The sequence below is a fragment of the Microtus pennsylvanicus genome, chromosome 8, assembly GCF_037038515.1.
Source record: "Microtus pennsylvanicus isolate mMicPen1 chromosome 8, mMicPen1.hap1, whole genome shotgun sequence".
NCBI lineage: Eukaryota > Metazoa > Chordata > Mammalia > Rodentia > Cricetidae > Microtus > Microtus pennsylvanicus.
The window spans coordinates 33,153,408-33,167,929 of record NC_134586.1 but is presented as its reverse complement, the minus strand read 5'-3'; the positions used below and the strand labels follow the sequence as shown (position 1 = coordinate 33,167,929).

The following is a 14,522-nucleotide window of genomic DNA, read 5'->3' as shown; positions in this document are numbered from 1 at the left end:
GGAAACCCTGATCCAGCCATTTGCTTGTTGTGTGGCTTCTGGAAGTTTTTCGGTGCTCTAGAACCCCAAGAATCTCATTTGCAATTTGGTGTGGGGGAAATTCTACCCCCCTTAACTACAGAGTTACAGTCATAATAACCACACAGAGAACCACACCAAAGAAGAAGGATTCCAGGCCACAAGTCCCATGTAGTGGGTCCCCAGGAATACCATGGTAGGCTCTTCCTCTTGCTGGTTTCTAGACTGTGTGGTCCAGTAGCTAGAGCAGGGGAGCCAAACAGGATGCCTGTGTGTCTATGAGAGGGCCTGGACACTGAAGCTGACCCAGCAGTGGTCCTCAGTGCCCACCAGCTCCACTGGAACACCTCAGGGTCTCCCCCAGCCTGTTTTGCTGTAACCCACGAGAGATACTTCTGTCCCAACACAAGCTTCACTGTGCCTGCAGCACACCAGGAGGAGCAAAACTTAGGGTGCCACGAAGACAAATGGCTACTCTCAAGACACACACTGCACTGAACATAGGCCAAGTTCACACCACTCAGGCTCAGTATCAAGGGCCTGCAGAGGTCTCCAGGGTCACTGTGTGCCTGTAGTTGGGAGCTTCCAGGAGAAATCAATGAGCAGAGAATGTTTTGTTTTCCTCTGCTCCAGACCTGAACACTGAGTCAGGGGATGGTGATTCCAACCTCTTGCACCTCAAACCAGAGAGCCAGGGTAGGGAGCATACCCCAGCTCATACAGCAACTCACCCCTGAACCTTCGTGCCTGGATACTCTGCTCAAAAATAACAGTCTTTCAGAGTGTTGCATGTGTGCATGCATGTGTATGTGTGTGTGTGCATGTGTGCATGTTGACTTGCTCTATCAATAAGGAGCTTACTATCAACAAAAAGGGTAGGGCATTTTCTATACAGATCACCTAAAACTCCAACCATTCATTCCCTGCTTTACAGCTGGGAAAGCTGAAGAGCAGAGACCAAATTAATACTTATTACATAGACCAAGGTTTAAACCCAGTTTATACAACCTTACTGTGTGCCACTAGCTGGCTCCGAGAGTAAAACTTGGATGGATCCTATTTTGAGAGTTGGGGGCATTTTTTTATTAATTCAAAATAGGTGTATTTTTATAAGACACTAAGCCTTGAGTTGGCAAGCAAACTTGAGCCAACAAGATTCTGCTTTCCACTCAGAGGGCGGGCAGAGCGGGCTCGCAGATGCCAGTACTGGGGGCTGCCTTGGCAGTGTTAGCATGGCTGCTATCTCATTCCCTGCTTCTTTCCCAAGCGTCATTCATTAATTTCTGCTCTACTGGCACTGGAGAGCGCCCGCTGCAGAGAAGTCATCTGGCTCTGCAGTCTTTTTTTCTATAGCAGGCTTTTTAAAAAAATGTACATTAAGGACCCAGTGAGAAACAGATGATGGGGCATGTCAAGGTCACGATCGCAGCTGCTGGCCATGCTCTCCCTGGGGGGGTCACCAGGTCTGCAATAATTCTCTTTACAAACCCCAGAACATCTTCCAGTGTCATCGTCGTGGATGGTTTGTGTGAGTCCTGGGACACAGGTTCCTGCCCCGCCCTCCCAGGCCACACTGGGAAAACTGTTCTTCTTACCCACCTGCAGGCTCAGGAGAACCAAGTGCTCAGGATCAGCGGCAGGCATGATGACTGAGCGGATGCATGAAGTAATGAGTGAGTGGGTGAATAAGCTATGTTGAACCTTTTTAAAAGTTTACTTTTACACACATGGGTGCTTTGCCTGCATGTGAGTCTGTGCACGACATGCCTGACTAGTGTAGACAGACAGCAGAAGAGGGCAGTGAATCCTCTGGATATGGAGTGACAGATGGTTAACCCCCATGTGGGTGCTGGGAATTGAATCCAGGTACTCTGTAAGAACAGTTTACAGTCTGCTGCGGCATCTCTCCGGCCCCAGAGTTTATCAGAAAATGGCCAGCAATGATGCTCAGTGGGTAAAGACCTGTGGACCTGAGTTTCTTCCTGGAACCCACATGGCGGGCAGAGAACTGACTCCCCCAAGTTATCCTCTGACCTCCGCGTGTGTACCACACACAAAATGATTAAATAAATAAGTGTAAAATAATTAAAAGATATCATTATCAAGTCTAAGATCTTTTTTCTTTTTTGCCTTCCCTACCCCCAAATATAACAGAAGGAAGAGGGGGAGCACAGGTGTGGATCTTTCAAAGGAGACTCACTAAGCTGGGAGAATCCTTAACATCCTGGTTACGGTTTGTTACCACTCCCTGCCACAAGAGAAAATAAACTCATAGTGGTTTAATAGCGATGGTCACACTTGCTCCTCCTAGCTCAAATGCCAAGTGCTACCCAAGTATTCTCAGGACTGGGAAGGCAACCGTTAGCATCGTAAAAAACAAAACCCCTTCTGTTCATGTTAACTCTGCAGTTGTTCTGAGGATCTGTCCTGGTCTGTGATGATGGCGCGCACGTCAGACACTGAAGACAGTGGCAGAAGCCACCCTCACCTGAGGACAAGGCATGTGGTAGGGGAAGAACAGGCCCAGCAGAGACTGAGAGAAGTGAAGTCACCTACCAGCCTCCAAAGGCTTCCTTGGGCACCTGGGTGACTACGTCTAACTGGTCCTTTCTTGAGACCATGTGACCCCAAACAGACTAAGGCTTCCATCCACCTATCAGTGTGTGGCTTCAGAATTGCAGGACGGGCTCGGCATGGGACTGAACGCCAATTGGCTTTAATAACTTAGTAAGCACTCAATTCTGAGCCACCTCTCCAGCCCCAAACACAAAGTTTTCAGATCTGGGATGGGAAATACACTCCTGGTGACAAAGTTAACAGACACAGTATCTGGTGTCCTCACGGACATGAGCATTTAATCCACATTTCACAGCCCTTTACAGTAGCAAACCATGATGCCCCTGTGAAGGACCACATGCCAATCTGTAAACTGGGTTTGTGCACCCCTCTCCAGCAGGTATCTGACCATCTCCCATGTGCCTGGCTTGCTCCAGTGTGAGGGTACCACAGGGACTGAATGGGCAGAGCTCCTCACCCTGGGGGACTTAGGTTCTAGTGAAGAAAATCAACTGAATAGGTGGCCAGGCACATGCCATAGCTTAGCCCTTCATTTAGTTCACTCTGACCTTTTGTTCATTTTTATGCAAATCATGTATTGGATGCGAGGTTTGGCTTCTTGTCCTTTTCCCATGAGAATGCAACCTTCAGGTGAAACCTTTTTAATGGTGAGACACAGATTGGTCCCTATCTTTTTCAGTCCTGTGGAATTTCTCTGGGGGATACAGGGCAGAACCAGCTTCTTGTGTGGCAGTAATTAGGATGCAAACTCTACAGGCCAGGATTGTGCTATGTGCTGCCCATGGCTACACCTCCAGAGCCTAGCACAGCAACCAGCATACAGTAGGTACTCACTAAGTGCTCAGTAAGTTAGTGTGTTCAGATTGTGCTCAGTGCTGTTCAAAGGCCACCTGCGTGAGATGCCTAGTTCTCTGCCTCAGGCACTACCCAGTGCACCTGCCAGGCCAGAGCACACGTGCGTTTATTTTAAACTTTTTTTTTGGCAATAATTATATATCTATAGGGGCTGCAAGGAAATGAACAGAGAAGACCATGGATAACATCAAAACCCAAAACTGACATGGCCACAAGGTGATGTTGCTATTGCCCAGGCCCCTGCTCCCTGTGTCTATCAGAGCACATGTCTGTGTAGCTCAGAGCAGTGTTCTCCTGCCACCTCTGCAGAACCACCATCAAGGTCCCACACTCTCCTCATGAGATTCCCTGCCGCCAGTCCTTAGTCTGCCCCTCTCCCCAATCCTCAGTCCCCAGCTTTTGCGATCACCAAATCTATTCTCATGCCATCTGGTTAGCACTAACAAAAATGAAATCTAGCAGTAGGAAACAGTTTGGAGTGTTTTTACTCTTTGAGATTCACCTAGGTTGAAGTATATACCAATAGTCTGTTCTTTTCATTACTGGGTAGTATTCTATTAAATGGGCATGCCACTGTTGTTTAGTTCACATTAGGGGTTAATCCAAATAGATACCGCCTATTTGTCCCTGAATAATGATCCTTAGTGTGGAAACTGCTTCGCAGTCAGTGCCCAACTCTCTCTCTCTGTCTCTCTCCCTCTCTCTATGTCTCTCTCTGTCTCTCTGTCTCTCTGTCTCTCTCTGTCTCTCTGTCTCTCTCTCTCTCTCTCTCTCTCTCTCTCTCTCTCTCTCTCATACACACACACACACACACGCATGCACACCAAAAACAAAACCCCAAACACCTGCCAGTCCAATGAGGAAAACTTTCTTCCCTTTAGATTCTTCTGAAGAACTCTGCATTGTCAGAGACCTGTGGGCACAACCAAGAGTTTAAGGGGGTGGCTTCCATACCGGCATCCCCTGAGGTCAGGGACAATGTCGATAGTTCTAGGACTGAAGGCCTCCAAGGCCTTCAGTATTCACGCCCTGTCCAGTGGGACTTTGGAACTTCTCTTGCCTGTTCCTTGAATGTTGAGGTGGTGTGGCTCCCTGATGACATACTAAGGCTTGATGTGGAGCTAATTCTGAGCCTGGGACTCTAACTCTGCTGCCACTGTGCAAATGAAGACAGGCTAGTTCCTGAGGGATGAGACACTGCATGAAGAAGAGACAAGCAGCCTCAGCTAAGGTCACCATAGTCAGGCCTGGAGCCAGCACACCCCACCATACAGGAAATCACCAGGCTCTGCAGAATCATCTTCACAGGCTTGGCAGTCCAGACAAACAAACAAGCCACAGTGAGAGAGACCAGGAAGGCCTTTGGTGGTGTGCTGACCTGTAGACTACAAAGTCACAGGTAATAATGGACACACACAAGCTGGTCTGACGCATGTTAATGGCTGGTCTGTCTTGCAGAGCCAGGAGGCTCTCAGAACCCATCTGCAGATCGAGTTCCAGCATGCTCGACTAGAAGACACGTTCCCTGGTTCCACTCCTGATCTTGCTACCCACTCTGAGCAAGGAGCTCCCTTAACTTCTGTCAAAGACAGTTTGCATCTTAACACGGCAGTGGGTGAGACACTCAGGGCGGCAATCAGCCTCCTCCTGGCCTCATCCTCCATGGCTCCGTGTTTGCAGATAAAAATACCCTCCCCTCCTCTCTACTGTGGAAGCTGTCCAGGGTCAGCCGCCCACACACTTCCACGCGATTTCTGACTCTGGTTATAAAACCTTGGCCCCAGAAATAGAACACAAGGGGATTTCACAGGCATGTGCTCCGGCACAGTCTCCACCATTCCTGAAAAACTTGGGGGAAATTCACTTTCAAAGCTTTTAACACGGTCTTCAAAGTCCTACCTATCCACCCTGACACCAAACATCTATGAGGGGCCATGGTTTTTATTTTTATTTTTTATATTCTCTCTCTCTCTCTCTCTCTCTCTCTCTCTCTCTCTCTCTCTCTCTCTCTCAGCAGGCACTGCTTTTCTCAAGTCTTGCTAGCACCTTTGGTTACTGTTGATCACCTCTGGACCCTTCTGGCTTTCCTGGCCCTGATCATCACTGTCCGGTCCTAGCCAGAGCTCAGCTTTCTCTGGCTGCTCTTCTGCCTACCCTCACCCCTGCCCTTACATTTAGCTCCTTCAAAGGTGTCCCAGGTACACATTCAATTTTGAGCCCCACACTCATGGTAGCCTCTCCTTCCTAGCCGATACAGCATGGGCTCCAGAGCAGAGGCTACTGCCAGCAAACCTCCAGACCAACCCTCCTGTCATAGGTAGGGACTAGAAAGTCAACCTGGGAGGAACAGAACCAAGGTGGTGAAGGTGGTGATAACCAAGGCTGAAGGGAGGCCAGGACACCGGCACAAGGAATTCCCATTACCTGATTGAAAAATAGCACCCTTGGGTGATGATAACAACTATCCCGTTTCCTAAATCTCCAGAACATGCTGGACCCGAGCACACGTTTAAGCATAATCCTTCTACAGATGATGAAACTGGGAACAGAGAAGGGATGTATCCCGTCCAGAGTCACACAGCTGGTTGGCACAGCAAGGATTGAAAGTGAGGTTCAGTTCTAATGACCACAGCTCCGTAAGCCTACCTTGGATCCTGCTGTAGGTGCCTCTCCCATCAGGCTTTTCACCAAATCAGACATTTTCTAGGCTCTCCTGACAGTTTCCAGGCCCCCCTTTGCTCACTCACAGTTCACCACCCACTGGCCTTGAGTGGGGCTACCATGCTCATCACTTCCCACAACTCTCTAGAACAGAACCATATTCTAAACTAGGACTAGCATCTTCCTGCTCTTGATGATGGGCAAGTCACCTTGCTCTCTGAGCATCAGCTTCTTTATCTACAACCTGAGGGTGGAAAGCTGTGATGGTGCCCTGGACACTGCCGGCCCTCAAGAGAGGAGAGCTCACTTCCGACTCTGCCACCCTCACAGCCTCTTGTTCGCCACACATCTCTGCTCCTGTACCTGGGGGCCACCTCCAATGTCTCTGGCACCTACGGATATGGCCACTTCCTAGGAGGCCTTGTCTGCTTTAGAGTCAATCCGGTGCCACACCCTTCAGACACCCTTGTATTGCGACATCTCTGTAGTCAACACTGTGTCTACAGTCTCTGTAAGGGCTGAGCTACCCTCTCTGGTTGGCATAGCATCAGTGCATCTGGTGCCCAGAGACTCCCGAATATTAGAATTAGAAGGAATAATAGCTACTGATACATTTTAACCAATTAATCAACCAATAACTAATCAACTAGTCAACATAGTTTATTCATTGCCCTGGCCTTGTGCTAGTCTTTGAAGATCACAAGAATCCCTCTCCCCATTCCACTTCTGTGCACTTGAGTTCACAGTGGATAGTTTCTGGGTACTGCCCCCTCAGCCTGCTCCCTGTATCCTTCTGGTTGGCAGAGCCCTAACTGCTTGGAGTATGGTCTGGTGGCCACTGACTCAGACATGGGACCTGGTCTATTTAGGCTTTTCTGATCCATTCTCTTGGTGGTGACTGGTTTAGGCATGGCCATGTGACCCATTATCTGACAATGAGACACAAGAATGGGTTAGCTTGATGGTGTGGGAGAACTTGACAAGACAAGGAGATGCCTTCTGTCCTTTTCTCAGGGACTCCTCTGTAGAGCAGGGACGGAGCGAGCCTTCTTCATAGAGCAGTATAAAAGCTCAAAGGAAGCCACATATAAGACAGTTTATGTGACTGCCTGGGTGCCCGGAGAGTGAGACTGTCATCACGCTCACCTTTGCCTGCAGGGTGTCTCACCTGAAACAGCAGAGGAGCTCTAAGCCCAGGTCTTGGCTCTTCCCATGCTCCACTGTCTACACCTAGCCATGACCTCCCTCTATCCTCCTTCCTACAGACCTTCACAAATAGCCCGTATGTCAGAGATGTTTTCTCTATCCAGTCATCTTGTGGCTTTCTTCTGTTCTTTTGCCCCAGATGTGTTTGGAAGATTCGCTGGCCTCACTTTTGTGAATGTGTCCTTAGGATGCCTGGACCTGTGCTCAGGGGTTCAAGAGATTCTCATGACAATGCTACTTGTGATAGTGAAAAGAGAGAAAACGATGGTGGCTGGGTCGCTCATAAAAGATGAGGTAGAGATGTATCTATTGATATGCAAGCCATCCAAGCTCTATGACTGAGAGAGAGAAAGGCTCCAGAAATACAGTATTCCTCCACAAACTTATCAGTCATGGAGAACCTTCTGGAAGGACATTTGACAGAATGTTAACAGGAGCGAGCTTTGTTTCACAACATTTCATCTGAGTTTTACTTTCTTCTTTATACTTTTTGATACCATTTGAATTTTACATAATTCTTACATAACATCTCTATATCTAGGGGAAGACAGAACTACTTTTATTTTGAAAAGAGGAAAAAATACATACAGAATCACAGCCAGGATCCACCTTCTTTGGGCATGGTTCCCTAGTCACGTGAGACAAGATTTGGGGTTTACTGTACTCTTTCCAGCCCAGATCCCCAACCCCCATGCCTCTGCCTGACTCTGCCCAGAACTCTCTAGTTTGATAAACTCGGTAACAGTGAGGCAACTAGAAGCCAAACATCTGGAGGGAAAACACAGGGCTGGGGTGGGGAAGTGTGCACTGAGATGCCTGTAAGATTATACAGATAAACTGAAGAGAGACAGCAGGGGACACTGCCTATGGAGAGACAAAGTCATAGAGGAACAAAACCTACTGCGGCTTTGCATGTGGAAGAACTACCCATGAACACCTTCTGTGCATCTACTCACTGATCTGACTCACCTTCTAGCAGAGAGACATAAAGACATAGAAACAGACATGCCTGAGTGTCCACTTCTCTCAGTGCAGGGACGCTAACCTGACCTGCTCTGCCTTGGCCATGTCCAACCACCTCCACCGTCATTTTATCAAGCTGAGCCTGCTATAAGGGATGGTCCTGTCTTAAGTGCTATTTATTTCTTGTGTGTGTGTGTGTGTGTCTGTGTACACATGGAAGCCAGCAGTCATTCTGGTGTTTTCTTCTATTGTTCTGCACACTAGGGCTTGAGACAGGGTCTCTTCACTGAACCTGAGCGCACTGTCTCCACTAGACTGGCTGCCAGTGAGCTGGGGATCTACTGGTCTCTGTTTTCCAGCACTGAAGTTACAGATGTGCACCACTGGCACTGACTTTAACGTGGTGCTGGGATCTGAACTCAGGCCCTTGGGCTCATATTACAAACATTTTACCCACTGAGCCGCCTCTCCAGCCGCCTTCAGTTCCTCTTTTGCTTTCTGGATAAGGAAGGGGGCCAGTCTCCTGAGCCCTGCCCGGAAGATAGGCTGCAGTAGTTATAATAGCTCCTGGGTTGGGGCAAGGACGGATGCCTCTTTCTTAGTGTCTCCCCACTACCATGCCTTTCTTCTGCTTCCTGTTTCTTGAGTCAAGAGCTCTCTGAGGAGGAAAGATAGGGGCACCCCAGTCTTAAACTTGTCAAGATGCCTGACCTAGCACGATCCTGTGTTTGAGCTAATGAAGCATCCTGTGTCGGAGCTAACGAAGGAGTCACATCACAAGGGATCCTTTTGTGTAAAGAAACTCCACAGCAGGTCCCTCTGATCTTAGGCCTGCCCTATGGAAGACAGAATCTTCCCTAATTGGTCCTTGAGAAAGAGGCTGGTGTCCTTTCTAGTCTCAAGAGGGAAGAAGTCTGTCTCAGAAGGCTCATCCTGGACTCCCCTCTGCCTGTCCCAGCCCTACTCTCTAACTCCACTTCTGTGCCATCAGAAAGGAAACTTGCACCGTTGTCGCTTGGTATCCAGGACAGTTTACCATGCAGAGATCTGTAGATGCCCAAGGCCCTCATGTAATACTGTGTAATATTTACATAGACCCCCACCACCACCCACACACCCTCCTCCTGTTCCCTTTAGATGGCTCCACCTGTAATACCTCCTGGTATGCAAATAATATGTAAATAGTTGTCACTCTGTTGTCTGGGGAATAATGACAAGGAGAAAAGCCTGTACAAGTTCAGCACAGATGCAATTTTTTTCCCTGAATATTTCTCATCTGAGACGGCTGAAGCCAGAAATGTTAACCTGGAGACCTGGGGCATGTAGTTGGGGGTAGGGTGGGGTTCTATTTCTGTCTTCTGCCATTCCTCAAACTGTTGTACAAATTGGGAAAAAATATATTTATGAGGGCCCAGCCAGCCTTCCACCCAGCACACCCTTTGGAGGGATCTGGGCAGCTACTCAAATATTCTGAATCTCAGTTTCCACATCTGTCCTTATGGATTTTAATAGCTGGTTTTTGATTTCTATATTTTATGCTTCTGACCTCTTTGGGCCTTGTTGAGCCTGGAGAGAAAGACAGCAAATGAACCAGTTCAGAGCCTGGATGCCCAGCCGCATCCTTCATGAAACTGTATTCTCTGGCCCAGGACTCCCTTGCCCTTGTCAGCCTGGGGCCAGGGGCCAGAGAACTTAGGAACATCCCTTATACCTACTGAAATAGCCCCAACTGGGCACTTGAGCCCACCCTGCCTTCTCAGGCAGGCCACAGCAAAGCCCTGGCTCCTTACCCACAGCCATGTTTGACTTCCTGACCAGTGGTTCTTTCCTGAGTGTCCTGCCTGGCACAAGGCTCCCACCTCTCGGGACCTCCAGCTACAAACTTTACTTTTACTAACAGCCTTCTCCTTACCTGTTGGCTAACCACACCTGGAGAGAGTTCAGTCAGGGACAGTGTCACCTGGTCCACAGTGTCGTTGGGAGGGTATAACCGATGAACACCAGGAACTGTCTCAGGCAGCTGTGGGCACCTGGCAGGGCTTTCATTTACTTTTAAATTGTGTGTGTATGTGGTGTTTGTAAAGCAGTGTTGGAACTGAGGACTAAGCTCTTTTTTTTAAAAAAAATCTTTTTCCTATCTGTCTTTCCCCCTTTTTTTCTACCTCCCATTTCTCCCCAACTCCTGCCCAGGATCAGCTACATAATTTTTGGATCCAATCCAAAACAAAACTGTGGGCCTCTGCAGTTGATAAGAATTGTAGGACTGACTGAGATGGTTTAGCAGGTAACACTACACACATACACGTGCACGCACACACACGCACACACACACACCTGCCCCCACCTTCCTTTACATCAGATGCTCTCCTGCTTCCAACATCTTTTTATTCTGATTTTCCGAAGGCCCCAGTGAACCCCGATGCTCCTTTTGGCTCCCGATGGCCATATTCACTTAGCTGGGGCGGGGGGCAGAGGCAAACCAGAATTCCCAAAGAGTTCAAGAAATAAGTTATATTAAATGCATTTTATTAGTCTCAGAGTCATATGGCAACTGAGGTTAACACAAAGCAGGGGAGTTAAAGCGGTTTGTATGGGATTTAACAAATGGGCAAGACAATTTAAAGTGCTCAGATTTCTTATTTGCGAAGTACATTGCTAAAAGCCCTGAGCCCCTGCTAGGTTAGTATTTCTCTTCTTGGCAGTTAGTCTGATTGGGGGAAGCCTCTGCACTGCTACTGATACAGCCCTTTTCATCTGCAGTGATTCTGTATCGCCCACTGACTACTGCAGGACCTTGCAGGCAGGCCATGGTATGGATCTGGTGAAAGAAAAGCCCTGTTGGTCGGAAACCCTGTTGAATTGATTTTCTCTCCCTGTTCCTCCAATACAGCATCTTCTCCTCCCCTATGTCTCTCTGCTTCCCAAACACAGCATTGTCAAGGCTTTGCAAGTCCTTCTGAAATCCATACTGTGTCATAGGCCATTGCACACCATGCTGAGACTGAACCTCCAACAGCTTCTGCTGTTCCACATCTGAGACTTGTCCTGGGCCTACTTTGGGATTGATGTCTCCAAATAGTCTGCGTGCCCCACCGTTTTGTCTTAGCAATCTGGGTCTGAAATGCCTCCTCCACAGCTCCCCACCAACGTCCATAGTCTGCCAACCTCTTAAATCACCCATCAAGGTCCCACTCAAAGATCCTCTCCTCCAGGAAGCTGCCTCTGATTACACCACATCTCATCTCCCCGCAACCCCAGGCCAGATGTTGGCTGGCAGCCAACCGATAGTGTCTTTGAGAGGGATGTGAGCACCTCAGGCTCTGGCATCCCTCATCTCTGGGGGGTAGCAGAGCAGAGCAGTTACAGAGTAAAACGGTCCCAAATCCATTTCTAACCAGCTGCGTATATAGGGTAATACTGACCTTGAGGCTTTGTGAGGGATAAATCAGAAGATGACCCAAAGTCTTTAGCACAGAGCCCAGCGAGAGGTATTAACAGCTGTCTCTAGACACTGGCATGCGGACAGCACCACAGGCTGGACAGCCCATATCCCAGTGTGGATGAGCCTTCTTGGTTGATGCCTGGCCGTGGTGCTATTATGGCTTACTCTCCAGTGTATCAGTTTAGATGAGAAGCTATTCCCAACCTCGATGGCTGGGAACAGGTCTATTTCATTTACCAATGTGCCCCTGGTACACTAAGGAGTGCTTAGCATGTAGTTAATAAAATCAAATGAATGAATGTGTCTCCAGGTCTGGGAGGTGATTGGCATCTGGCAGGGATTGCCTTGCTGGAAGCTGTGAGGGACTTCAACTATGTGTTAGGCAGAAAACAAGGTTGTTTACCTGAGTGGGAGAGTGAGCCCCAGTTCCTAGCCCCAGCCCTTGCAGTCAGTACCACTGGGGATGGAAGAAGAGTGGGACAGATGCAGGGGTGATCCTGTGCTCACTACTGGGGAGCAGGAGTTTGTTTCTCCTGTCATTGCAGGACCCAACTGCCTGTCCCAGTTGGGACTCAGTATTGATTTCTCCTTGGAGGCTGCAGGAAACCACGGCACTGTTAAGAGGCTACAGAGGCTCCTGAGGATGCTGCTGGCTTTTCACTTTCACTGAAGAGGATACAGAGACATAGGCCCAGCAAGCCTTGTCCCTACCAGGTCACAGTGACTTGGGGGGAGAGCCCACCTCAACCTAGGGGCCAGAAGTGGAAGGAGGGAACCAGGCTAACAGCTTTATCTATTATCAGTTGAAGCACAGAATGGAGCCATACCAAGGGTAGGTGGGTTGGTCACAGACCATGAACTAAGCATTGTGGCAAAAATGAAGAATATTGGCTCAGTTAGCTGCCAAACAGACGTAATGATGTAGCTATTATAAGGAAATTGAGAGAGAGAGAGAGAGAGAGAGAGAGAGAGAGAGAGAGAGAGAGAGAGATTTGTCAGAGTTCCAGGGCTAGTAAGAAGCAGGGCATTTCAGATCCAGAACCTTCTTTCATAGGAACCAAATAAATCCTGAAAAGAAAGCCTAGTTCTCCATCTTCTGGCTGTGTGACCTTGAGGCTGGCTCACCCTCTCTGGGCCTCATGTCCCTTTTCCAAGGGTAATGATCCAGGAGGCCGTGTTCCTAGAACAAGGGCACCCCCTATGGCCAAAATATCCTTTTCTCTGGAGTGACCAGGCCCAGGGTGAACCCAGGTGTCCAGAAACACAGTGGTCCATCGTGAGGGCCCAAGGCAAACCTGCACAAGGCCACTTTCACAAACAGCTTGTGTGGTGGGGCTGAAAACCCAAACCCAAACTGCAGCTCTAGTAAGGAATGGCTTGGGCTTCCGAGCTTTGGAGCTCTCCTGTCACCAGGTGGGGGACCCATGCGAGCTTGGGGAAGAGCTGTGGGCAGATGGAGGACGCCCAGAAAAGGTGAGGCCCAAGATGCACAGAGCTTAAAGCAGAGAGCCCTCCCGCACACTGGGAAGCCACTTTTGGGGAGAGAAGCCCCCAGCCCTAGTCCCTGTCCACAGCTCAGAAAGCATCCCGGTACAAAGACACCGGGCTGCCCGAGCACAGCCCCCCCACCCCATACTGAGGGGAAACCAGGTGCAGGAGTCCGGGAATATCTGAGAAGCAGGCTGATGGGGGTCTCCGCGCTCTGGACGCCCCCAGCTCGGAAAGTTTGTGCGCCCCCTCCCCGCGCCGCGCCCGCTGCCGGGTGCCCGCTCAAGGTCACCGCTGACACCGCGGACACCCGGCCCCCCGGACAAGCTCTGACTGCAGCCGAGGCCGCGGGGTCCCCGGGCGAAACGGAAGAAGCCGCGGGGAAGGAGGCAGAACCCTTGCGGCCAACAAGGAAGAGAGGCCCCGGCCCGGTCCCGCCGACCCTCACCTGCGCCCGCTCTGGGGCGACGATGCCGCCGCCGCTGCCGTTGCCGCTGCCGCCGCCCCTGCTGCGTGCCCGGCCCGGCCCGGCCCTGCGTCCCCGCCGCCGCCGCCGCCTCTGCGCCCCGCGCCCGTCCGAGCTCCCGCCGCTGCCGCTGCACTGCGCTCCGCCCGCTGCTCCCTCCTCCCGCTCCCTCCTCCCCCTCTCCCCTCTGCCCCCCCCCCCGAACTCGACTCGGACAGCGCCCCCCCTCGCTCATTGGGCCACTCACTCTGGTGGGCTATGAAGACTCTCTCCCTTCCAGGGTACCAGCTCCATCTCTGCTGCCCACAGCTCCTTCCCCAGGCACCCCACAGAGAGCCCCTAAACACTTCCCTTTCCCCTCTTTCCACGTGGGGCAGAGAGCCCCCCTCAAGGAAATCCGTGGGTGATGTGGGTAAGAGGGTGGAGAGAGTCTGCGGGGAGGCTAGCTTTGGAGGGGGATTGTCGGGGTCAACCTTGGGGATTTTAGTCCTGGGCTCTCTGACACTTCTAGCAAGGACAATGGTTGGCCCCCAGCTTCTGTTGTGGCCCCTTTAGGGCCTGGAGGAGTCCAGGACAAGGGGCCCCAGTCAGAGAAGCAAGTTGAAAACCCCAGGCACCCGGGGAAACAACCTCCGCAGTTAGGCTTCCCCTCCTTGGCTCAGGCCCCAAGTCGCAGAAAGCTCAGTTCCTGCAGAAGCCAGGCCTCTGACTACCAGTGCCTGGGTCTGCGCCACGCCATCAATTAATCATGCCCACTTGTTTATTTATTTATTGGCTTTATAAAAAGCCAAATGCACTCCTCACAGGAGACAGGCAAAGAGAAGATGGGCCCCCACCCAATGAACC

The 14,522-nt window shown here is 50.3% G+C and overlaps 1 protein-coding gene across 2 annotated transcripts in view; it reads right to left on the bottom strand.

The window, feature by feature from the left end:
* The window catches only part of Atp2b2 (ATPase plasma membrane Ca2+ transporting 2), a 320,698-nt gene extending 306,759 nt beyond the window's left edge, over window positions 1–13,939 (bottom strand). The window contains exon 1 of one of the 2 annotated variants that reach the window (XM_075983151.1): window positions 13,924–13,939. The gene's annotated coding sequence lies outside the window, so the exon portion shown is untranslated. Of the gene's footprint in view, window positions 1–13,658; window positions 13,752–13,923 lie in introns of those variants that run through there. The other variant, XM_075983148.1, reaches the window with a different exon arrangement.
* Window positions 13,940–14,522: the final 583 nt, after the last annotated feature.